The sequence below is a fragment of the Clarias gariepinus genome, chromosome 13, assembly GCF_024256425.1.
Source record: "Clarias gariepinus isolate MV-2021 ecotype Netherlands chromosome 13, CGAR_prim_01v2, whole genome shotgun sequence".
NCBI classification, from domain to species: domain Eukaryota; kingdom Metazoa; phylum Chordata; class Actinopteri; order Siluriformes; family Clariidae; genus Clarias; species Clarias gariepinus.
The window spans coordinates 20,903,406-20,919,741 of NC_071112.1; positions in this window are offsets into that span (position 1 = coordinate 20,903,406).

Here is a 16,336-nt window from a genome sequence, read left to right on the forward strand (position 1 = left end):
TATATATAACGGTAAATGGTTGATAAATGTTCATTTTGATGTAGATCAATGACACAAAATTCCAAATAAATCCAAGTGAATTCCAAAAAGTGGAAAATTCAAAGGGGTGAATCCTTATGCAAGGCAGTGTACACACACCATGTTCTTTAAATAAATGCTATCTTTTAAATCATCTACGCCTTCTAATTGTAGGCCTGCTATATCTTGCAGAATACAGAATAAGCATTCGGTACTGTTTGCGTGTGTACGTATGTGTGTAAGAGTGCTTTGCCTGCCTACAAGCCTGTTTCTCCACCAGGCACTTACTCTGAGGCATGTGCATCTTTTGTGCCACCTGGGACAACTGATGTTCTCACTACCTGAGTCCTAAATGACACACTCATTCATAATTAATTTCCGTATCATTTTATTGCTGCGTAAGCCGTTCCATTCCAGTTTCTTCTGTACTACACCCACTTAATATCCAGATGCTCTTTTCTTTTCTGTCTTGATGATGAAGAGCTGTTTGCCGGCAATAGTGATTAAGTGCATCTTGGGTTGTGTTGCATTCAATCCTGCTGGCACCTTGGCGAGAGCTTTGTCTTTGAACTTTTCTTATATTTGTCAAAGGCGGCGTGGTGGTGCAGTGGTTAGCACTGTCGCCAGGTTCGATGCCCGTTTCAGGTGTGTGGAGTTTGCATAGGCTAATTGGAATTCCCAAATTACCCATAGTGTGTGAACGAGCATGTGAGTATGTGTGCCGTGTGATGGATTGGCACCCTGTACCCCACCTCGTGCCCTAAGTGCCCTGGAATAGGCTCCAGGGCCCCTGTAACCTAATAAAGCTGTATAGATGATGATTGACTGTTTGAGAGTGAGTGACATCATCCTTTGCATTACACACAGACTTTTCCTTCATAAAAACACATAAACATCGCTGGTGACCTGAGAGACCCCTAGTCACTTCACTTCCTTTCCTTGCTTAAACTTTTGCAAAAAGCCTTAAACCATAGAGATGCAATGAGAGCAAAGAAACAGTTAATCCAGCCAGAGAAACTTTGCTGCTCCTGATATGACCACGCTCGTGGAAGAGAGAGCATCTACAATGCACCTGCAATGGCCCGGAGCACTTACACACTACTCCTATAGAGTGGCCTATACTGATGACAATGTTGCTGATAAGGCCAGTGTTATTTTAGGAGTGCTCTTGTATGCACTTCTGTCATCACTCTGGCAATGTCATTAGGTTGGGAGCCAGTGCAGTATAAAAGCCCCTGAGACTGGCTTGGTTCATATTGTGTCAACATACAGTATAATGCAGTGTGAGAACTGCAAATGCCTGGACATCTCAGCGAAGATAATTAGAACATCTAGCCAGGCACTACTACGGTGAATATGAGAAGGGAATGTGGGTCAGGTTGATGTACTATCAGTATCAGGTTCTTTCCAAACTTATGGTGATTTGTTTGATATATTGGGTATATTGTCCTAGCCATTATGGGAAAAGAGAACAAAATAATAAATGATCATATAAAATGTCAAAGGTCCGGTGTTAAATTGTTCTTTCTTTTACAATCAATAAAATTCACCTTGGCAGTACTATAAATCAGTTTTAATCACGACAATTCTGTTCACGGACGTGCGTATGGAAAAAAAGGAAAATAAAAAAATTGATTACGCAGCGTGTTCCATACTACAGTAGTAAGCATATTGGTTATCTATGATTTGTTCCATTTCAACACTAGTTATATCGATGCATCTTAATATGCATGGCTGAATGTGGCAAAAAAAATTCTAGAAAATGTGCATACATACGTCTGAGTGTTGCAACTGCATCGGTGAAGACAATATGATTTGCTGATAAGTTTGTATATTTGCGTGTCTGAGCAAAGGACTTGCATATGTGTGTCTAAACTGTGTGCAAATGGCCGGTACTGGTAAGTCAGGGTCAGATGTATAAATATGCAGAATGCAGTGTTATGCAGAGTGTGTCTGTGTCTGTGTGTGTCCAAACACCTCACCCCTTGTGTGTCATTCTCACTGATTTAGCAAATCAGTAATGCTTGTCTGAGAATTAATTAAATGGATCAGTGCTGGCAGATTCTTTAGGCAGCTGCTGCAGTTACAAGTGAGATAGAAAGAAAGAGAGAGAGAGAGAGAGAGAGAGAGACCTTGTGCATCAGACAGCCCACCCGGCAATCCTGCCTAATCACCCACAATCTATTTCAAAGTCAACTTGATTGGACTTCTATCTGGAGAATAATGGAGAATTAAGCAGCCGCTAGACAGTAACCGCTCGTATTTGCATACTCGTACATGCCAGATGAGCTCATTTGCCCCACAGAGAGCCTAAGAGGTAAAGGCGAACTCTTTCACCAGTGCTAATGTTTGTTGCTTTCTAAGGCTTATTAGATAAGTAATGGTGTAGAGCATATTCATAAGCACATCCCCCCCACACCACCTTACAATTTAATCCATTGTTTGCTACACTCGTTATTTCAAATGAGTAAATATCACCGAGCCTTAAAGCACTTTACCTAAGAACCAAAGAAATGAGGCTGTCGTCTGATGGATGAGCAGGAATATTTAAAAAAGCGGCATCAACTGCGAGGCCTTCCAGAGACTGAGCAGGAGTGCAACAGAGAGGAATTAGTGATGTTCATTTTAATTCATGCTCTTCTAATGTCACATTTGTGGATGAGCAGAAACAGCTGCAGGAGGAAAGGAGAATCGTGTCAGGCTCCACTAAAGCATACAGCACGCTTGAACCCGCTGGCCTCTCCTTCATGGCACACACGCACACACATGTACACACACATATACACAACTGGTCGAGTGCTGACAAGTGTGGACTGCGGTGTTCATGTAAGCCTGACCCAGACAAACACAGGCATCAGCTCACAGACAACACTTCATGAACAGACATATCCCACACCACCTCACCCCCCTCTCTCATTCTCTCTGATATTCATACATTCAGCACTCAGGAATACGCTATTCCTTTTACCTTGCTCTCGGCAAAACGCAACCAAAAAATCATTCCGCTTTTATCAAGTTGTCATTTCACTCTGCGCTTTTTTTTTTTGCCTGCCAGATTTCAGATTTGAGCTGCCACTCCAAGCCCGAGCCCCATGCGAACACTATTGTACAACAGCCTGAGGATGCAGTTTTGCACCACACCACACAAGATTGCAAATAGCTTTTATGCTCAGCTACCCCCCCCACCCCCCATTTTTTGATAAATGACAATGATGTGAGCATTTGTTTTGTGATTGGCTTCAAAAGACGAACAGAACAAATTATTTTCTGGTACCAGATAAATCACTCATGGGGCATTATTCAAACTATCAAACGATAAAATATTGCGGTATACAGGCTTGTATTATGATGAACATCTTGTTGCTTTCTATGGCTCTCCTCTGGCTATTTCATGCCCCTTCCATTTATTTGCTGTTTGTACATCATGCATAATAGCTTTAAGACTAATAAATCCTCTGACCTAAAAAGATTCTTTATTTCAGTTAGCTTTATTCCTCATGTTGTAACAGCTTAGATGACTTTCATTTCTTATAAGACTTTTTTTTTTATTTATAGTATGTATACATTTGCTTTCTTGTCAAATGTATTTAGGCATTAATACGGTCTTTTATTTTTCAGTCATTCCTTCAGGCACAACCTTGTACCCAGTAACTATAGGAGTTTTTTTTTTTTTTTTTTTCATTGTGGCAAATATGTACCATTTATGTATTTTATTTATGCATACAGTAATAATTAATCACCTATGGCAATGTCTCTTCCTTGATTATTTTAATCTTGTTTGTAAAGTCAGGACACATCTAGTCATTTGAATAAATGTTTAATAGCAATGATGTCTTCTGGCCAGTTGCATTTTGCATTATATTAAGTGCATTATAGTACCAAATTATTTTTATTCTTATTTATTATTATTATTATTATTATTAGTAGTAGTAGTAGTAGTAGTAGTATTGAAAATGCCCTAGTGCAATACAATCCCTGAAATTGCTTTACTCTGTGTAATTCAATTAACTCGCAAAATCCATCAAAAGGTTTCATTAAAAATTTCTAGCCTTAGCCCTGCATATAAAATGACTCTAGACAAAAGAGATCAAGACACTGAACAGAAGGTGTCTTTGCAGCATAAAGATATAGACCATTGTAATACTGATGCACTGTAATTTATAAGCAAACTGATTTCAAATCCCCAAGTTGTTGAGCTAAATGTGTTCATTATGTCTTTTTTTTTCCTACTTGGACATATTCAGCTCTAGCTCACAAGAAACTGAATCAGTGAACACAACAGTGTTTGGGGGCAGACGACAGTTCCAGTTTTTATCTTCATGGCTCATTGTGGACTCGTGGAAAATAGCTCAGCCTTTTTCTCTACTTCACCAAAGCACTGCGGTGTGTATTGGGATTAAAGCCTGACTGATTTCTCTCTCTCCCTCTCTCTCTCTCTCTCTCTCCTCCTCAGTGAAGTCCTCTCTCCTTTCTCCTTGCCTCTACTCACTCTGCTGCCACACTAGCCAGTCCTCTGAGTATTACATCATCCTGATGTAATGTCTAACCAATCACATGACTTCTCTGCTAAACCTTCAAGGATTATGGAGCCCGGTAGCTCAGACTCTATAATAAGAGAGAGAAAGAGAGACGGAGTCAGAGCGAGTGGGCAATATTCCTGGGGCTAGATGGTGGATCAATTTTTCCCCATTCTTCCCGTTTAGTTTTACCTGAAGGTAGAAATAATGCAGCTGGATCTCAGGCGTATGTCTTAGAGTGTAGGTGTCAAGGTCTCATGGATTTTAGTTTATTTATTTATTTATTTTTTTTGAAAATGTGCTCATGAATTTCTTATTCATTTTGACTGAAATTTTGCCCTTTGGTCATCCGATCAAAATCACATTTTACACAGTATTCTAATCGTTTATAGATTAATCATGGGTGCTTTAATGTAGTCCTGATTAAAATTAAATTATTTAACAGTATCTTAATCTGAAACAGCAGCAATGATTAGAATTTGTTCAACCTTTTATAGTTCTGTTTGCTTATCATCGGGGTCACATTTGGAACAAAAGGGTGGAGAAGAGATTGAAGTAGTAGCAAATTGGGGAACAAAAGTAGAGTAATATTGGCCTTAGCCACAATTCGGTCTTGAATGTGTCAGTCCAGTTCAATTCAGATTAATACTGAATCTTTGTAGTTCCATGACAGTACAGTTTTTTTTTATTTTTATCTTTGTAGTTTACCAATTTACTCTTTGAGTTATCACTTTGGCCTGTTTATCTGATGTTATGTGATTATTTCTCTTGTTTGTCTCCTTGCTACCCTGAACTCACTGACTTACTCATCATCTATACCGCTTTATTCTTTATTCAGGGTCACAGGGGCCTGGAACCTATCCCAGGAGCAGAGGTGTCAAGTAACAAAGTACAAATACTGTACTTCGTTAGCTTACTTAAGTAGAAATTTTGGGTATCTATTCTTTACTGGAGTAATTATTTTTCAGCCGACTTTTTACTTCTACTTCTTACATTTTCACGCAATTATCTGTACTTTCTACTCCTTACATTTTAAAAATAGCCTCGTTACTCCTATTTTATTTCAGCTTGTCATTCAAAAAACAAACAAACAAACAAAAAAACATCCGGATAAATCGCGCCATCCGGATGGAGCGGATTTGATTGTGGTTGGATGAGAAGTATAAACATACCATTCCGACACCCTATTGGTTGGTACGCGATCCATCACACCTGCACATGACGTCACGTCACACACTCCAGGAAGGACGTTTATGTTTATTGTAGACAACCATACAAGGGTAATTGTTACTAAGCCTGCCCTGGGTGCACTAATTTTCTTGTACTGTATGTTGCCCTCACAGATTCCTGCAGCTAAGGTTGGATGTACATTTACATTCCAATAAAGGTTGCTGAAGACATGCCTCTGAAGTTTGACTTTTTGCACCATTAAAATACTTATAGGCAACTAGTTATCATATCTTCTTCTCCATGAAACATGTTAATGCTCAGTATTACACCTATATGGTTCTTTAATGTATTCGCATTGTACTAAAATGCATTTTTTTTAATTGCCGTATACAGTATCCCAAATCACTATGGCCGGTAAAAAATACAATAAAAAACAAAAACATTTTTCTTTTCTTTTTTTTTCTGAGGTGTTAGTGCAGTATATGGGCCCGTGGCACAGCCTAAGCTTTTATCCTTAATGCTTTTCCCCCCTTACGTTACTTTTACTTTTATACTTTAAGTAGTTTTTAAACCAGTACTTTTACACTTGTACTTGAGTAAAAAGCTTAAGTTGATACTTCAACTTCTAAAGAAGTCTTTTTAAACCCTAGTATCTATACTTCTACTCAAGTAATGAATGTGAATACTTTTGACACCACTGCCAGTGTGACAGGGTGCCAATCCATCGCAGAGCACACACACACACGCACACACACACACACACACACACACTACGGGCAATTTGGAAACACCAATAAGACTAATCTGCATGTCTTTGGACTGTGGGAGGAAACCGGAGTACCCGGAGAACATGCAAAGATGGGAATCGAGCCTGGCCAGGAATCGAAAATAAAATTGTACATTGTACAGTACATGGAAATCCTCACTCTCCTGAGTCTATTTTCTTTCATAAGATTTCAATATTCCACAGATGTCTACAGAGCATGCATCTACTGTATCTACAATATAAAGTAATATGAGTCATAATTCAGTGAGGAAAGAAGCGTAATAAGAATTTACTGAATAATTAATTAAATATTTTGTTACATTTTTATGAACAGAAATGAAGCACTATAGAATGTTTAACCTTTTAAAATATAGGGCTCTTAGGGGTATAGTTTAAAGGGATTAGCTAATAAAACTACTAAAACTAAAATATGCATATTATAGATATGTTTAATAAGGGCAACGACAAGCAGTTGAGGCTCTGGGTTGCTGATTGGAGAGTTCGGGGGGTTCGGTGTTGCCAGTGTTGGGTCATTGTGCACGATGCTTACCCTTATACCCCTGCCACTGCAATCAGTGCTGATTCCAAGGCCGGTTAGAACATGGGAGGGTTGTGACAGGAACGGTGTCCAGCATAATACCTCTGACAGATCTTGAGAATTAAATGATCCAATATGGCGACCCCTAGGATAAAAGGGACAAAGCCAAAACATATGGATATTGTCTAATATTTCCATAAGTTTCTTTTAACTGAAATGTGTAAGGTCATCTGTCTAAAGATTGATGGATGTGTTCTAAGGGGATTTTCAGGTGGCCTAGGGGCCAGAGGGATACAAGGCATCATATGAAGAGTTCATTAGAAGGGAGCGAATGGTTAATAGTGAAGTTGCTTCTGCGTCTACAACAAAGAATTAATCCAGGACCATTTATCCAAAGCCCCAGAATGGTCTCATAATACTCTTTTCTTGTTCCTTCACACGTTTTACTAAATCTAAAAAAAAGATGCACATTAAATATTTAAACTGTCTGCACAATTTATTCAAAATGAGGGAACAAAATAAGAAAATATTGATGTGACAAAAAAAAAAAAAAATAAATATCACCACAAGTTGCCTTGTCAAAATTTCTCCTTTTGATACAATGATATTGACCGGTTTGTTAGAATAGGCTCTGTACTGTACTGTATATATAGTTCACTGATCTTGAAAACACAAATTATTAAAAAACTTTCTCTTTTTCACTTTCCTTACAGAATGGACTCTTCATTGAATCAGTGATGTGGCCATATTTGTGTTTTGTACAATAGCTGTGTAATTGCCTTTATATTTACATATATTTTAAAAATACACTGCCTCTATCAGATTCTCAGTGTTATGTTAATATGCAGAAAATCTTTCACCCTGGATGGGGCATCAGTCAATCACATGGCACCATCCACAAATTCATGTGCTTATTCACACCTAGGTGGAACTGAACATAACCAAACTGAAAAAAAGACTCAAAATGATTTTACAGACCTACTAACATAAAGGATACCTCAAAGCATAAACACTATAATAAACACTTCTACACACACTCGGTACTGGGCTGTGCACCATGGAGCTATGACCTGCTGGATCATCTTGCAGCTCTAATCCAGAAACATGTCTTACCAATTCATGTTTACCAAAACAATAGGTTTTAAATGAAAAGGTTAAATCACCTGATCCCCTGTACTACCTAATTTTAGCTATGTTACGTATCAATTATCAACATTACCAATTATGAAATGACAGACTATTTAGTATAGACTATTTTGTAGTTTAAAAATCTGTGTTTTTAAAGATAATGTATGTGCATGAGATGGAACGATTAATCTAACCTAAAGCATTTAAGCACCATATTTAACACTGCTTTGCCATCATAGAAGCAAGTAATCTACTGTTCAGTGACGCACCAGATAGTCTCGTGACTTCACATAACACTACTCATCTCTCTCACTCTGTGTCAGCTTGGCTAAATTTAGACATTGTTGAATAGTGTAGTGTGAGACCTGGTGTCATGTACCTGTATCAGTCCTCTATTTCTCAACCTTGTGCTTTAACTGTGTTTTACACTTTAAAAAAGTTAGAGAAGAAAACATGATTAGAGAAACATGTAAAAAGAGAGAGAGAGAGAGAGCGAGAGAGAGAGATTAATGTAAATCTCAAAAATAAAGAATGCATTAATATTTAATTTGCACATCTTAATTTCCCATGTGAAAGTCACCAGGGTGCAGATAACAGAAATAAGAGATTTTATTTCTTGTGTCTTTCTCAGCTGGTGTCATTTTCTCTCCGTTTCTCCTCCTGCAATGCATTAGCACTTGGATCCACATTTTTTTTCTAAATCTTCACAGAGCTGACAGTGCCATGTAATTACCACCAGCTCTCCCTTATCTAACAAATGAGAAATGATGAGATATTTATGAATAGAATGCATGTGGTGTCCCCTGCACGCGCAGACATGCTGTGACCCCCTGCCTTCAGAAGCAAACTCACTTTTAATATTTTACAAAAAATAAGGTGTGAAATATGAGTCTGGGTTAATAGTAGAGTTAATTTACCAGGATGTGCTGCTCTCCAAAAGCCTTCGCTTATAAAAATTTCACTGCCTGGCAAAAATATTTTAAATTAAAATCGCACTTACTAATATTTAATTTCACTGGCTTCAGTTTTGCTTTGCATATTTGCCATGGCATTGTTTTGAGTACCTTATGCAACAAAAGAGAGCTGCATTGATTGTTGGCTAAGATCTCCAAATAAATCTCCTCAAGCTCTTTCAATGGGGTGAAGGTCAGGACCCCATTTCATGTGTGAACTTGATTCCTCGTGCTCTCAGAACCACTCTTTCACAATTTGAGTCCTGTAATATTCCTGTACCATCAGGGAAGAAAAAAATCCATAGTTGAGACATCCTCGTTATTGAGTTCATTCAGGTAGTCAGCTGTCACTTTATTGCTATGTAACCTTGCTGAGAGTGAACCTGACCATCTGAATCAAGCCCAGATCATAGTATTGCCTCCAGAGGTTGTACAGTGGGAACTATGCATTATGCTTTCCTTATTGCCCTGACACACCCATCACCCTGTAATACAATACTGTAAATCTGAGCTTATCAGACCAAATGATCATTTTTCCCTTCTCGAAAGCCCAATATTCATGCGCCCTAGCAAGCTGAGCCTTTTTTCTATTTGGTCTTACTAACGAGTGGTTTCCTTATGTCCACACAGATATTTAGTCCCAATCCCATAAGTTCTTGTCCCATTACGCATGTGAAAATGCTTTCTATATATTTTTAAAATACATTTTCATTGTTAAACATAGCTGTTTTATTATGATGCAACTTTACCAGACATTTAGATGATCTCTGATGAATGTTATTTATCAATGTAATGTATGTGGTTTTTTTTCACATTTCCTTCATAAAGCTTTAATAATGATGCTTTATCACTATTCTTGATAAATATAATAGTGTATTGAACAGTTTTTGTCCAAATCCAGTAATGTCAGCAATAAAAAAAAAAAAAAATTGTTCTTTTATATGCATGATGCAGGCCACTATTTGACCGTTCTTTGGGATACATCTTCAAATATTGTGTTCAAGAGGTAAGAAACTACAATACTGACTGAATCAATTAGGGTTAAACAAATTGTTCCCAGCTAAATCATGTGAATCACTGCGGTAATTATCCAGTCAAAGGCTATTGTGTATTTGTTTACTTGTATACAAATGGTAACTTTTTTTGGCCATGCAGTGTATGTTTGTACATTCTATATATAATACTGTTTCTATTATGAAAGTATCCCGCTCAAAAAATTCTGTTATGTTAAAGGACAGTTGCACTCCAAATATCAATATACTGTTTGCTGTACTACAGTATGTTGTGCCTAAAAATAAACTAGCAATAAATCAAAAGTCATGCAAAGAGAATTCTAGCAAACGGTAGCTAAAGACAAATAGCGATAACACTGACCGTAAACTATTATGTATATTAAGCAATTTTATATTCAGTGCATCTCACTAGAAAAAAAAACACTAAACACAGGACATAATTTCCTGTGAACTGGATCTTATAGAGCTAGTGATAATACTGCAAAAAAAGGTTTAAGCTTTATGTTAAAGTATGAGATAGATGAATATTGCAGACCCATATTGTTCTAATACTTTTCATAGAATAAGACAGACTTTTTTCTAGAACAGGTTATACTGAACTTTCAACTACGTTTATATATATATATACACTTTAATACAGGTGCATAACTTATGTGGCACAAAAATAATCTCATAATGTATGTTTCAGATTTTTTTAACACACTGAACTATATATAGAGAAATAAAGGTGGTGTTTCTTTTAGAAACTGTGTCCTATTATTCTGCACATTCAAAAGTCCTGTTTTGACTTAAACACGCTTTGTTTGTGATTATAAATAGATCAAACTTGCTGATGGCATTTAATTGTCAAACTGACAAACTTGTTCAAAGTATCTGTCATCTCAGTCAAATTAGGCTGCTGTTTGGGATAAGCTTTACCTCAATGCCACAACGCCTCAACATGTAGCCGATGTTGACTGACAGTGATTTAAAACGAACTGTAGCCTCTGCGCTAATTATTCAAAAGAAAAGGCAGACTGCTTCTGTTTTTCTTCATTCTCTTCATTAGAAGTAGTTTGTGATTATTCAGCAGAACATCTTTGCTCTTTGTGTTTGCCAGGACCATGGGGCCATGTGCTCGAATGTACCTCTCATGAAATATTAAACATTCTCACCACTTGCTACATATGATTTATCTTTTCATTAAGTTCTTCCCCTTATTATCTCTGCATAATTAGGACCTTTTATGCAGAGCATTCATAAAACAAAAGACATATGCATTTATCTTAACATTTTGTCCCCTGAAAAGGCTGTCGAGATTAAATTTAATTTGAGGCATAAAGACGTTTTTAGCGTTCCTTCTTTTATTAATAATACATAATATATTAAGGCACACCTGATGCTATAGTGTAGAACGTCATTATTATTGGAGGGTTTTTTTTTATATAGTTTTTCATTATAAAGTAAATATCATATATCCACATCCTAGATCCACAAACACTGTGCTAAAAATTATTTGCTTCTTCCTAATTTACATTTTTTTTTGGAGGGGGGGGGCATATTTGTCACATTTAAATGATTTGATCAAACAAATGTTAGCATTACACTATAACCTATGTATATACAGTGCAGTGTTTAAATTGATAAATACATTTATTAAGGGGAAAAAAGCTGTCCAAACCTGCCTGGCCCAATGTATAAAAGTAACATTTGGAACAGCGGTGGAACATTCCCAGAAGTGGCCAGCCTACAAAAATGAAACCAAGAGCACAACAACGACTCATCCAGGAGTACATAAACAAACCCAGAACAACATCTAAAGAACTGCTGGCCTCAGTGTTCATGATTTAACAATAAGAAAGAGACTGGGGGGAAAAATGGCATCCATGGGAGAGTTCCAAGGAGAAAGTCACTGCTGACCAAAAAGTGTGTATCCTGTTACATCTGGCATAAAACTCGCATTTCATAAAAAGAACATCATACCAACAGTCAAACATGGAGGTGATAGTGTGCTGGTCTGGGACTGCTTTGCACCTTGAGTACCTGGACAACTTGCCATAATTGATGGAAGCATAAATTCTGCCCTCTACCAGAAAATCCTGAAGGAGAATGTCTGGCCATCAGTTTGTGACCTCAAGCTCAAGTGCACTTGGGTTATGCAGCAGGACAATAATCCAAAACACGCCAGCAAGTCCTCCTCTAAATGGCTAAAAAAATGGTTTTGGAGTGGCTGATCAAAGTCTGAACTTAAATTTGATTGAGATCCTTAAACATGTTTGAAAACCCTCCAATGTGGTTGAGTTAAAACAATTCTGCAAAGAAGAATAGGCCAAAATATATTGCTCCACAGCAATAAAAAATACTCATTGCCATATATCCCAAACCCTTGATTGCAGTTGTTGCCACTATGGATGACACAACCAATTATTAAGCTTAGGGGGCAATTACTTTTTCAAATAGATCCAGGCAGGTTTGGACAGCTTTTTTCTCTTAAAAATGAAATAATTAATTATAAACATTATGTATTTTGTTTATTCTCTGGTTATCTTTGTCTAATATTTAAATTAATTTGATAATCTCAATCATTTAAATATACAAAAAAAAATCAGGCTAATACTTTTCCACAACACTGCACAAATACAGATATGAATATTAGCTACAGTATTCTTTTTTTAAAGCGATTGCCAGAACTATTTGCCATAAACTGCATCTGGTTGAAACTAGATGAGGTCATTGAGACTGGGATTCTGCAGGATGCAACAAAAAGTCACACAAGTGGGAGATTTTTATTTTAATACGTCCATTCTTTTAAATGGCATGGTACAATGGCAATGTTTATTTGCCAATAGATTTTTATGTTGTTTGTCATCAGTGGTTTGCTGCAACAGCCCAACCTGGACATTGCCATATTGCTACATTCTCTCTGTACAAACTGTCCCAATTTGTTTTTGTTTTGTTTTATTTTTTCTAATATATAGAGAACTCCACAGCTCACACTGTTCATGCTCAGGAAACAGCATACAGGGTGGGTCAATAAATAAAATAAAAAAAAAAAAAACTATTAACATTAACCTTCTTTGTTTTTTTTTTAATGTTTCCTATAGCTTTCCTTAGCTGACTTCTTCACGTTCGATAGAAAGCAGTCCAGAAATATCCACAGAGGACCTGGCTCAGACCAAATACATCATAAACAAGAGTGAATTAAATGAGTTAAATAAAATTCAGGAGTTGAATGAAAGTTCTGTAAAATTTGGTGTGATATTTTGTGAATGAAAAAAAAATTGTTCCTTCAGGGCATACAGTAGTGGTTCTGAGTAAGTATGTAAGTAAATAAATGAAAAGATAAGTAAATAAATCTGGTATTGACCATGCGCTCTTCTGGTTAAAACTGATAAACAGACACAGATAAATGCATACATTGCGAGACTGATGTTTCAATAAAGAAGAACTTTTGTTTATAATAGCCCTTTGAGCTTAGAAATATCAAGTCAATATGGGGTACCTGTTGCAATTTATTATGGATGGATGGATGGACGGATGGATGGATGGATGGATGGATGGATGGATGGATCTATAGTTTATTGATCACGCAGATATTGCAAAAGTCAATCATTGATGGACAACCATAAATGCAATAAAAAAGCAAGAAATAATGTGTATGTGAGAAAGAGATCCATTACAAAAGACATGCCAATTCAAATGTGCCATAAGGTACTTCTATTATTACTAATATTACTAGCCTGTGTGAGTGTTACAGAAGGTGCTTCTCTAGGCCCATGGTTTAACCATTAAAGTGACTTTAAAGCGGGCTAGTATTTAAAAACACTTAAACCAAATAAAAGTTTCCCATAAGAAATAATGGAAACTTAAATTATTCGTTCCACAGCGAAAATAAATAAATAAATGCGTAAAAATAATTAACACTAAATATAAAGTAAAAATAAAACAAATTAACCTGCACTCTACCTTTAAAAAGAATCGCGACAGTGTTTCTGTGTAGAGCAGAGAGAAAGAGTGTGTCTGTGAAGGCGAAAGTAGGAGGTGTGTGTGTGTGTGTGTGTGTGTGTGTGTGTGTGTGTGTGTGTGTGAGCAGGCTGATAGAGAAAATGGATCTTTAACCTCTTTAATGAGACTTGCTTTGCTATACACACAGGCATACAGACAACACTCACAAACCGCATTACTCACAATCCGAGGTTCCACTGTACACCATTTCATTAGTGCTGGTTCAGATCAGAACAGCTGCTGGATATATACACATCCTAGACATCCAGGATCTCTAAACTGTGCCTCAGCGACTGTTACCACCTCACTGCCGGAGATGTCACCTTTGATTAAATGGTGTGATTGCCTCATACAGTCATTAGGCAAAAGCAGAATGAAAACATGTGTTTGGCTTTCGGATATACAGCCTCCATCGACTGGCATCATTAAACCTCCAATAAAATTGGAGTCTAAGTGCTCTTATAAATTCATCTGCAAATTCAGTTTGGCTCTGCCGATTAGGCAATAGCTCATTCATACCCAATTAAAGTATGCCTCGACACTACATTAGGCAATTGTGTTGTAGCATTATTGTCACATATTCTCAATCTTTTTTCATATACGTTGGATGCATTTAATAGGGAACAGCGTTTTGTTGCAGTTACAGCTGTCATCAGTAAAAATATTGAAATCGTTTAGGAATTTTAATCAAATCAGTGTCACAACATCAACATTTCATATGGCGTGCCTGTATTACTGGAATAAGTTATGATAGAATGTCAAGCAAAATAGCTTATGAGCGGGACACATTTAAGTGCTTCTGGTTTGCAAAATGCTTTTCGTTCACCCTGAGAGCAAGTACGGATTTTGAGGCTTTGTGCCAAGTAGCAAAGCAATGTACCATTTTAAACTGCTAATTATCTAATTAGTTTCAGCAACTGCGCTTAGCAATTTTCATTAATGGTTCTCTTTATACTGGTGTTATTTCTATATTAGAATAATTATACAACTCACATTAATCACTCCCAGTCATCTATCAGTTTGGGCCTGACATAACTGTGCTTTAGTTTGTTGATAATGATTGACATGTTCCTCGAATCCACCTCCAGCAACAGATATGATTTATGAGTTTAAAAAGAAAGCAGTATGTTTTATGTAATGTGGCTACTCCACTAATATGTTCGTCTAGAAAATGTCATCTTCTGATTCAATGCATTAATTAATATATTCTCTGGCCCATATATTGTATATATAATATATTAATATATAATAATATATGCTTTATGTATTCATATATTTTATCTATCTATCTATCTATCTATCTATCTATACACACACACACATATATATATCAGACTCTCTCACTTTCAAGTTTCTCTCTGTAGTTCTGTTCCTCCTGTTATTCAGTATCTTCATTCTTTTGCACCAGAGATCAATAACGCTCTACCAACTAATTGGATCGCATGTACGTTTAGACCTACATAACTCTTATCAGGCTGTTGATAGTCATAGAAGCCTTTGATTCCCAGATTTAGTCACCTTGTCTGTCTTCTCACAGCTGCGGCCAAGGTCGCCTTCAGGAATGTAAATGCGACACATTCGTAAGCACTTTTTAACAGGCCTTAAGCAATAGGAGCCGTCAGCTCTCACACCCTGACACTCTGAATGTTCTCACACTCACATTGGCTTCAAAGATCCAGCTGCCTCGAAACTTGCATTTGACTAAATAAATCCCATGACTGCAATTCACATTTCTGTTCAGTGAATTGTATTTCATATGTCACAAGTAGATGTCACATAAATAGCTTCTAGATTGAGTAGAAGTAAAAGTCTATATAAAAATGTTAAGGTCATTCCGGTGCTCCTGCTCAAGTGACATGCCATGCCTTTTTACTGTGATAAAAACTCTTCATAGTTACAATTGACCTGACTTGAACACGAACTGTTCAAGTACAACAAAGAAACTTTTAACACTCCTACTTCTACATTCATCCTTAGACACCAGTCATCTCTTTTTTTTTTTTTCAGAGCTTCCTCATGTTCTAATGATGCTTTTGAAATTCTCGCTACACAATGGAAGTCATACCTTTCGGAGGCAAGTGTGGTGAATGAGTTATGGAAATTGCATGCCTGCAGAACCCTTTTAATGGAATGTTTCTCCTACCTAATGAAATGTCTCCCTCTTATCACAGGCACCCCACCATCCATATGTTAATGTCTAGTGTTGAACTATTTATCTGTTCAATTTGCTTCCTTTTCTCTTCTCGTGT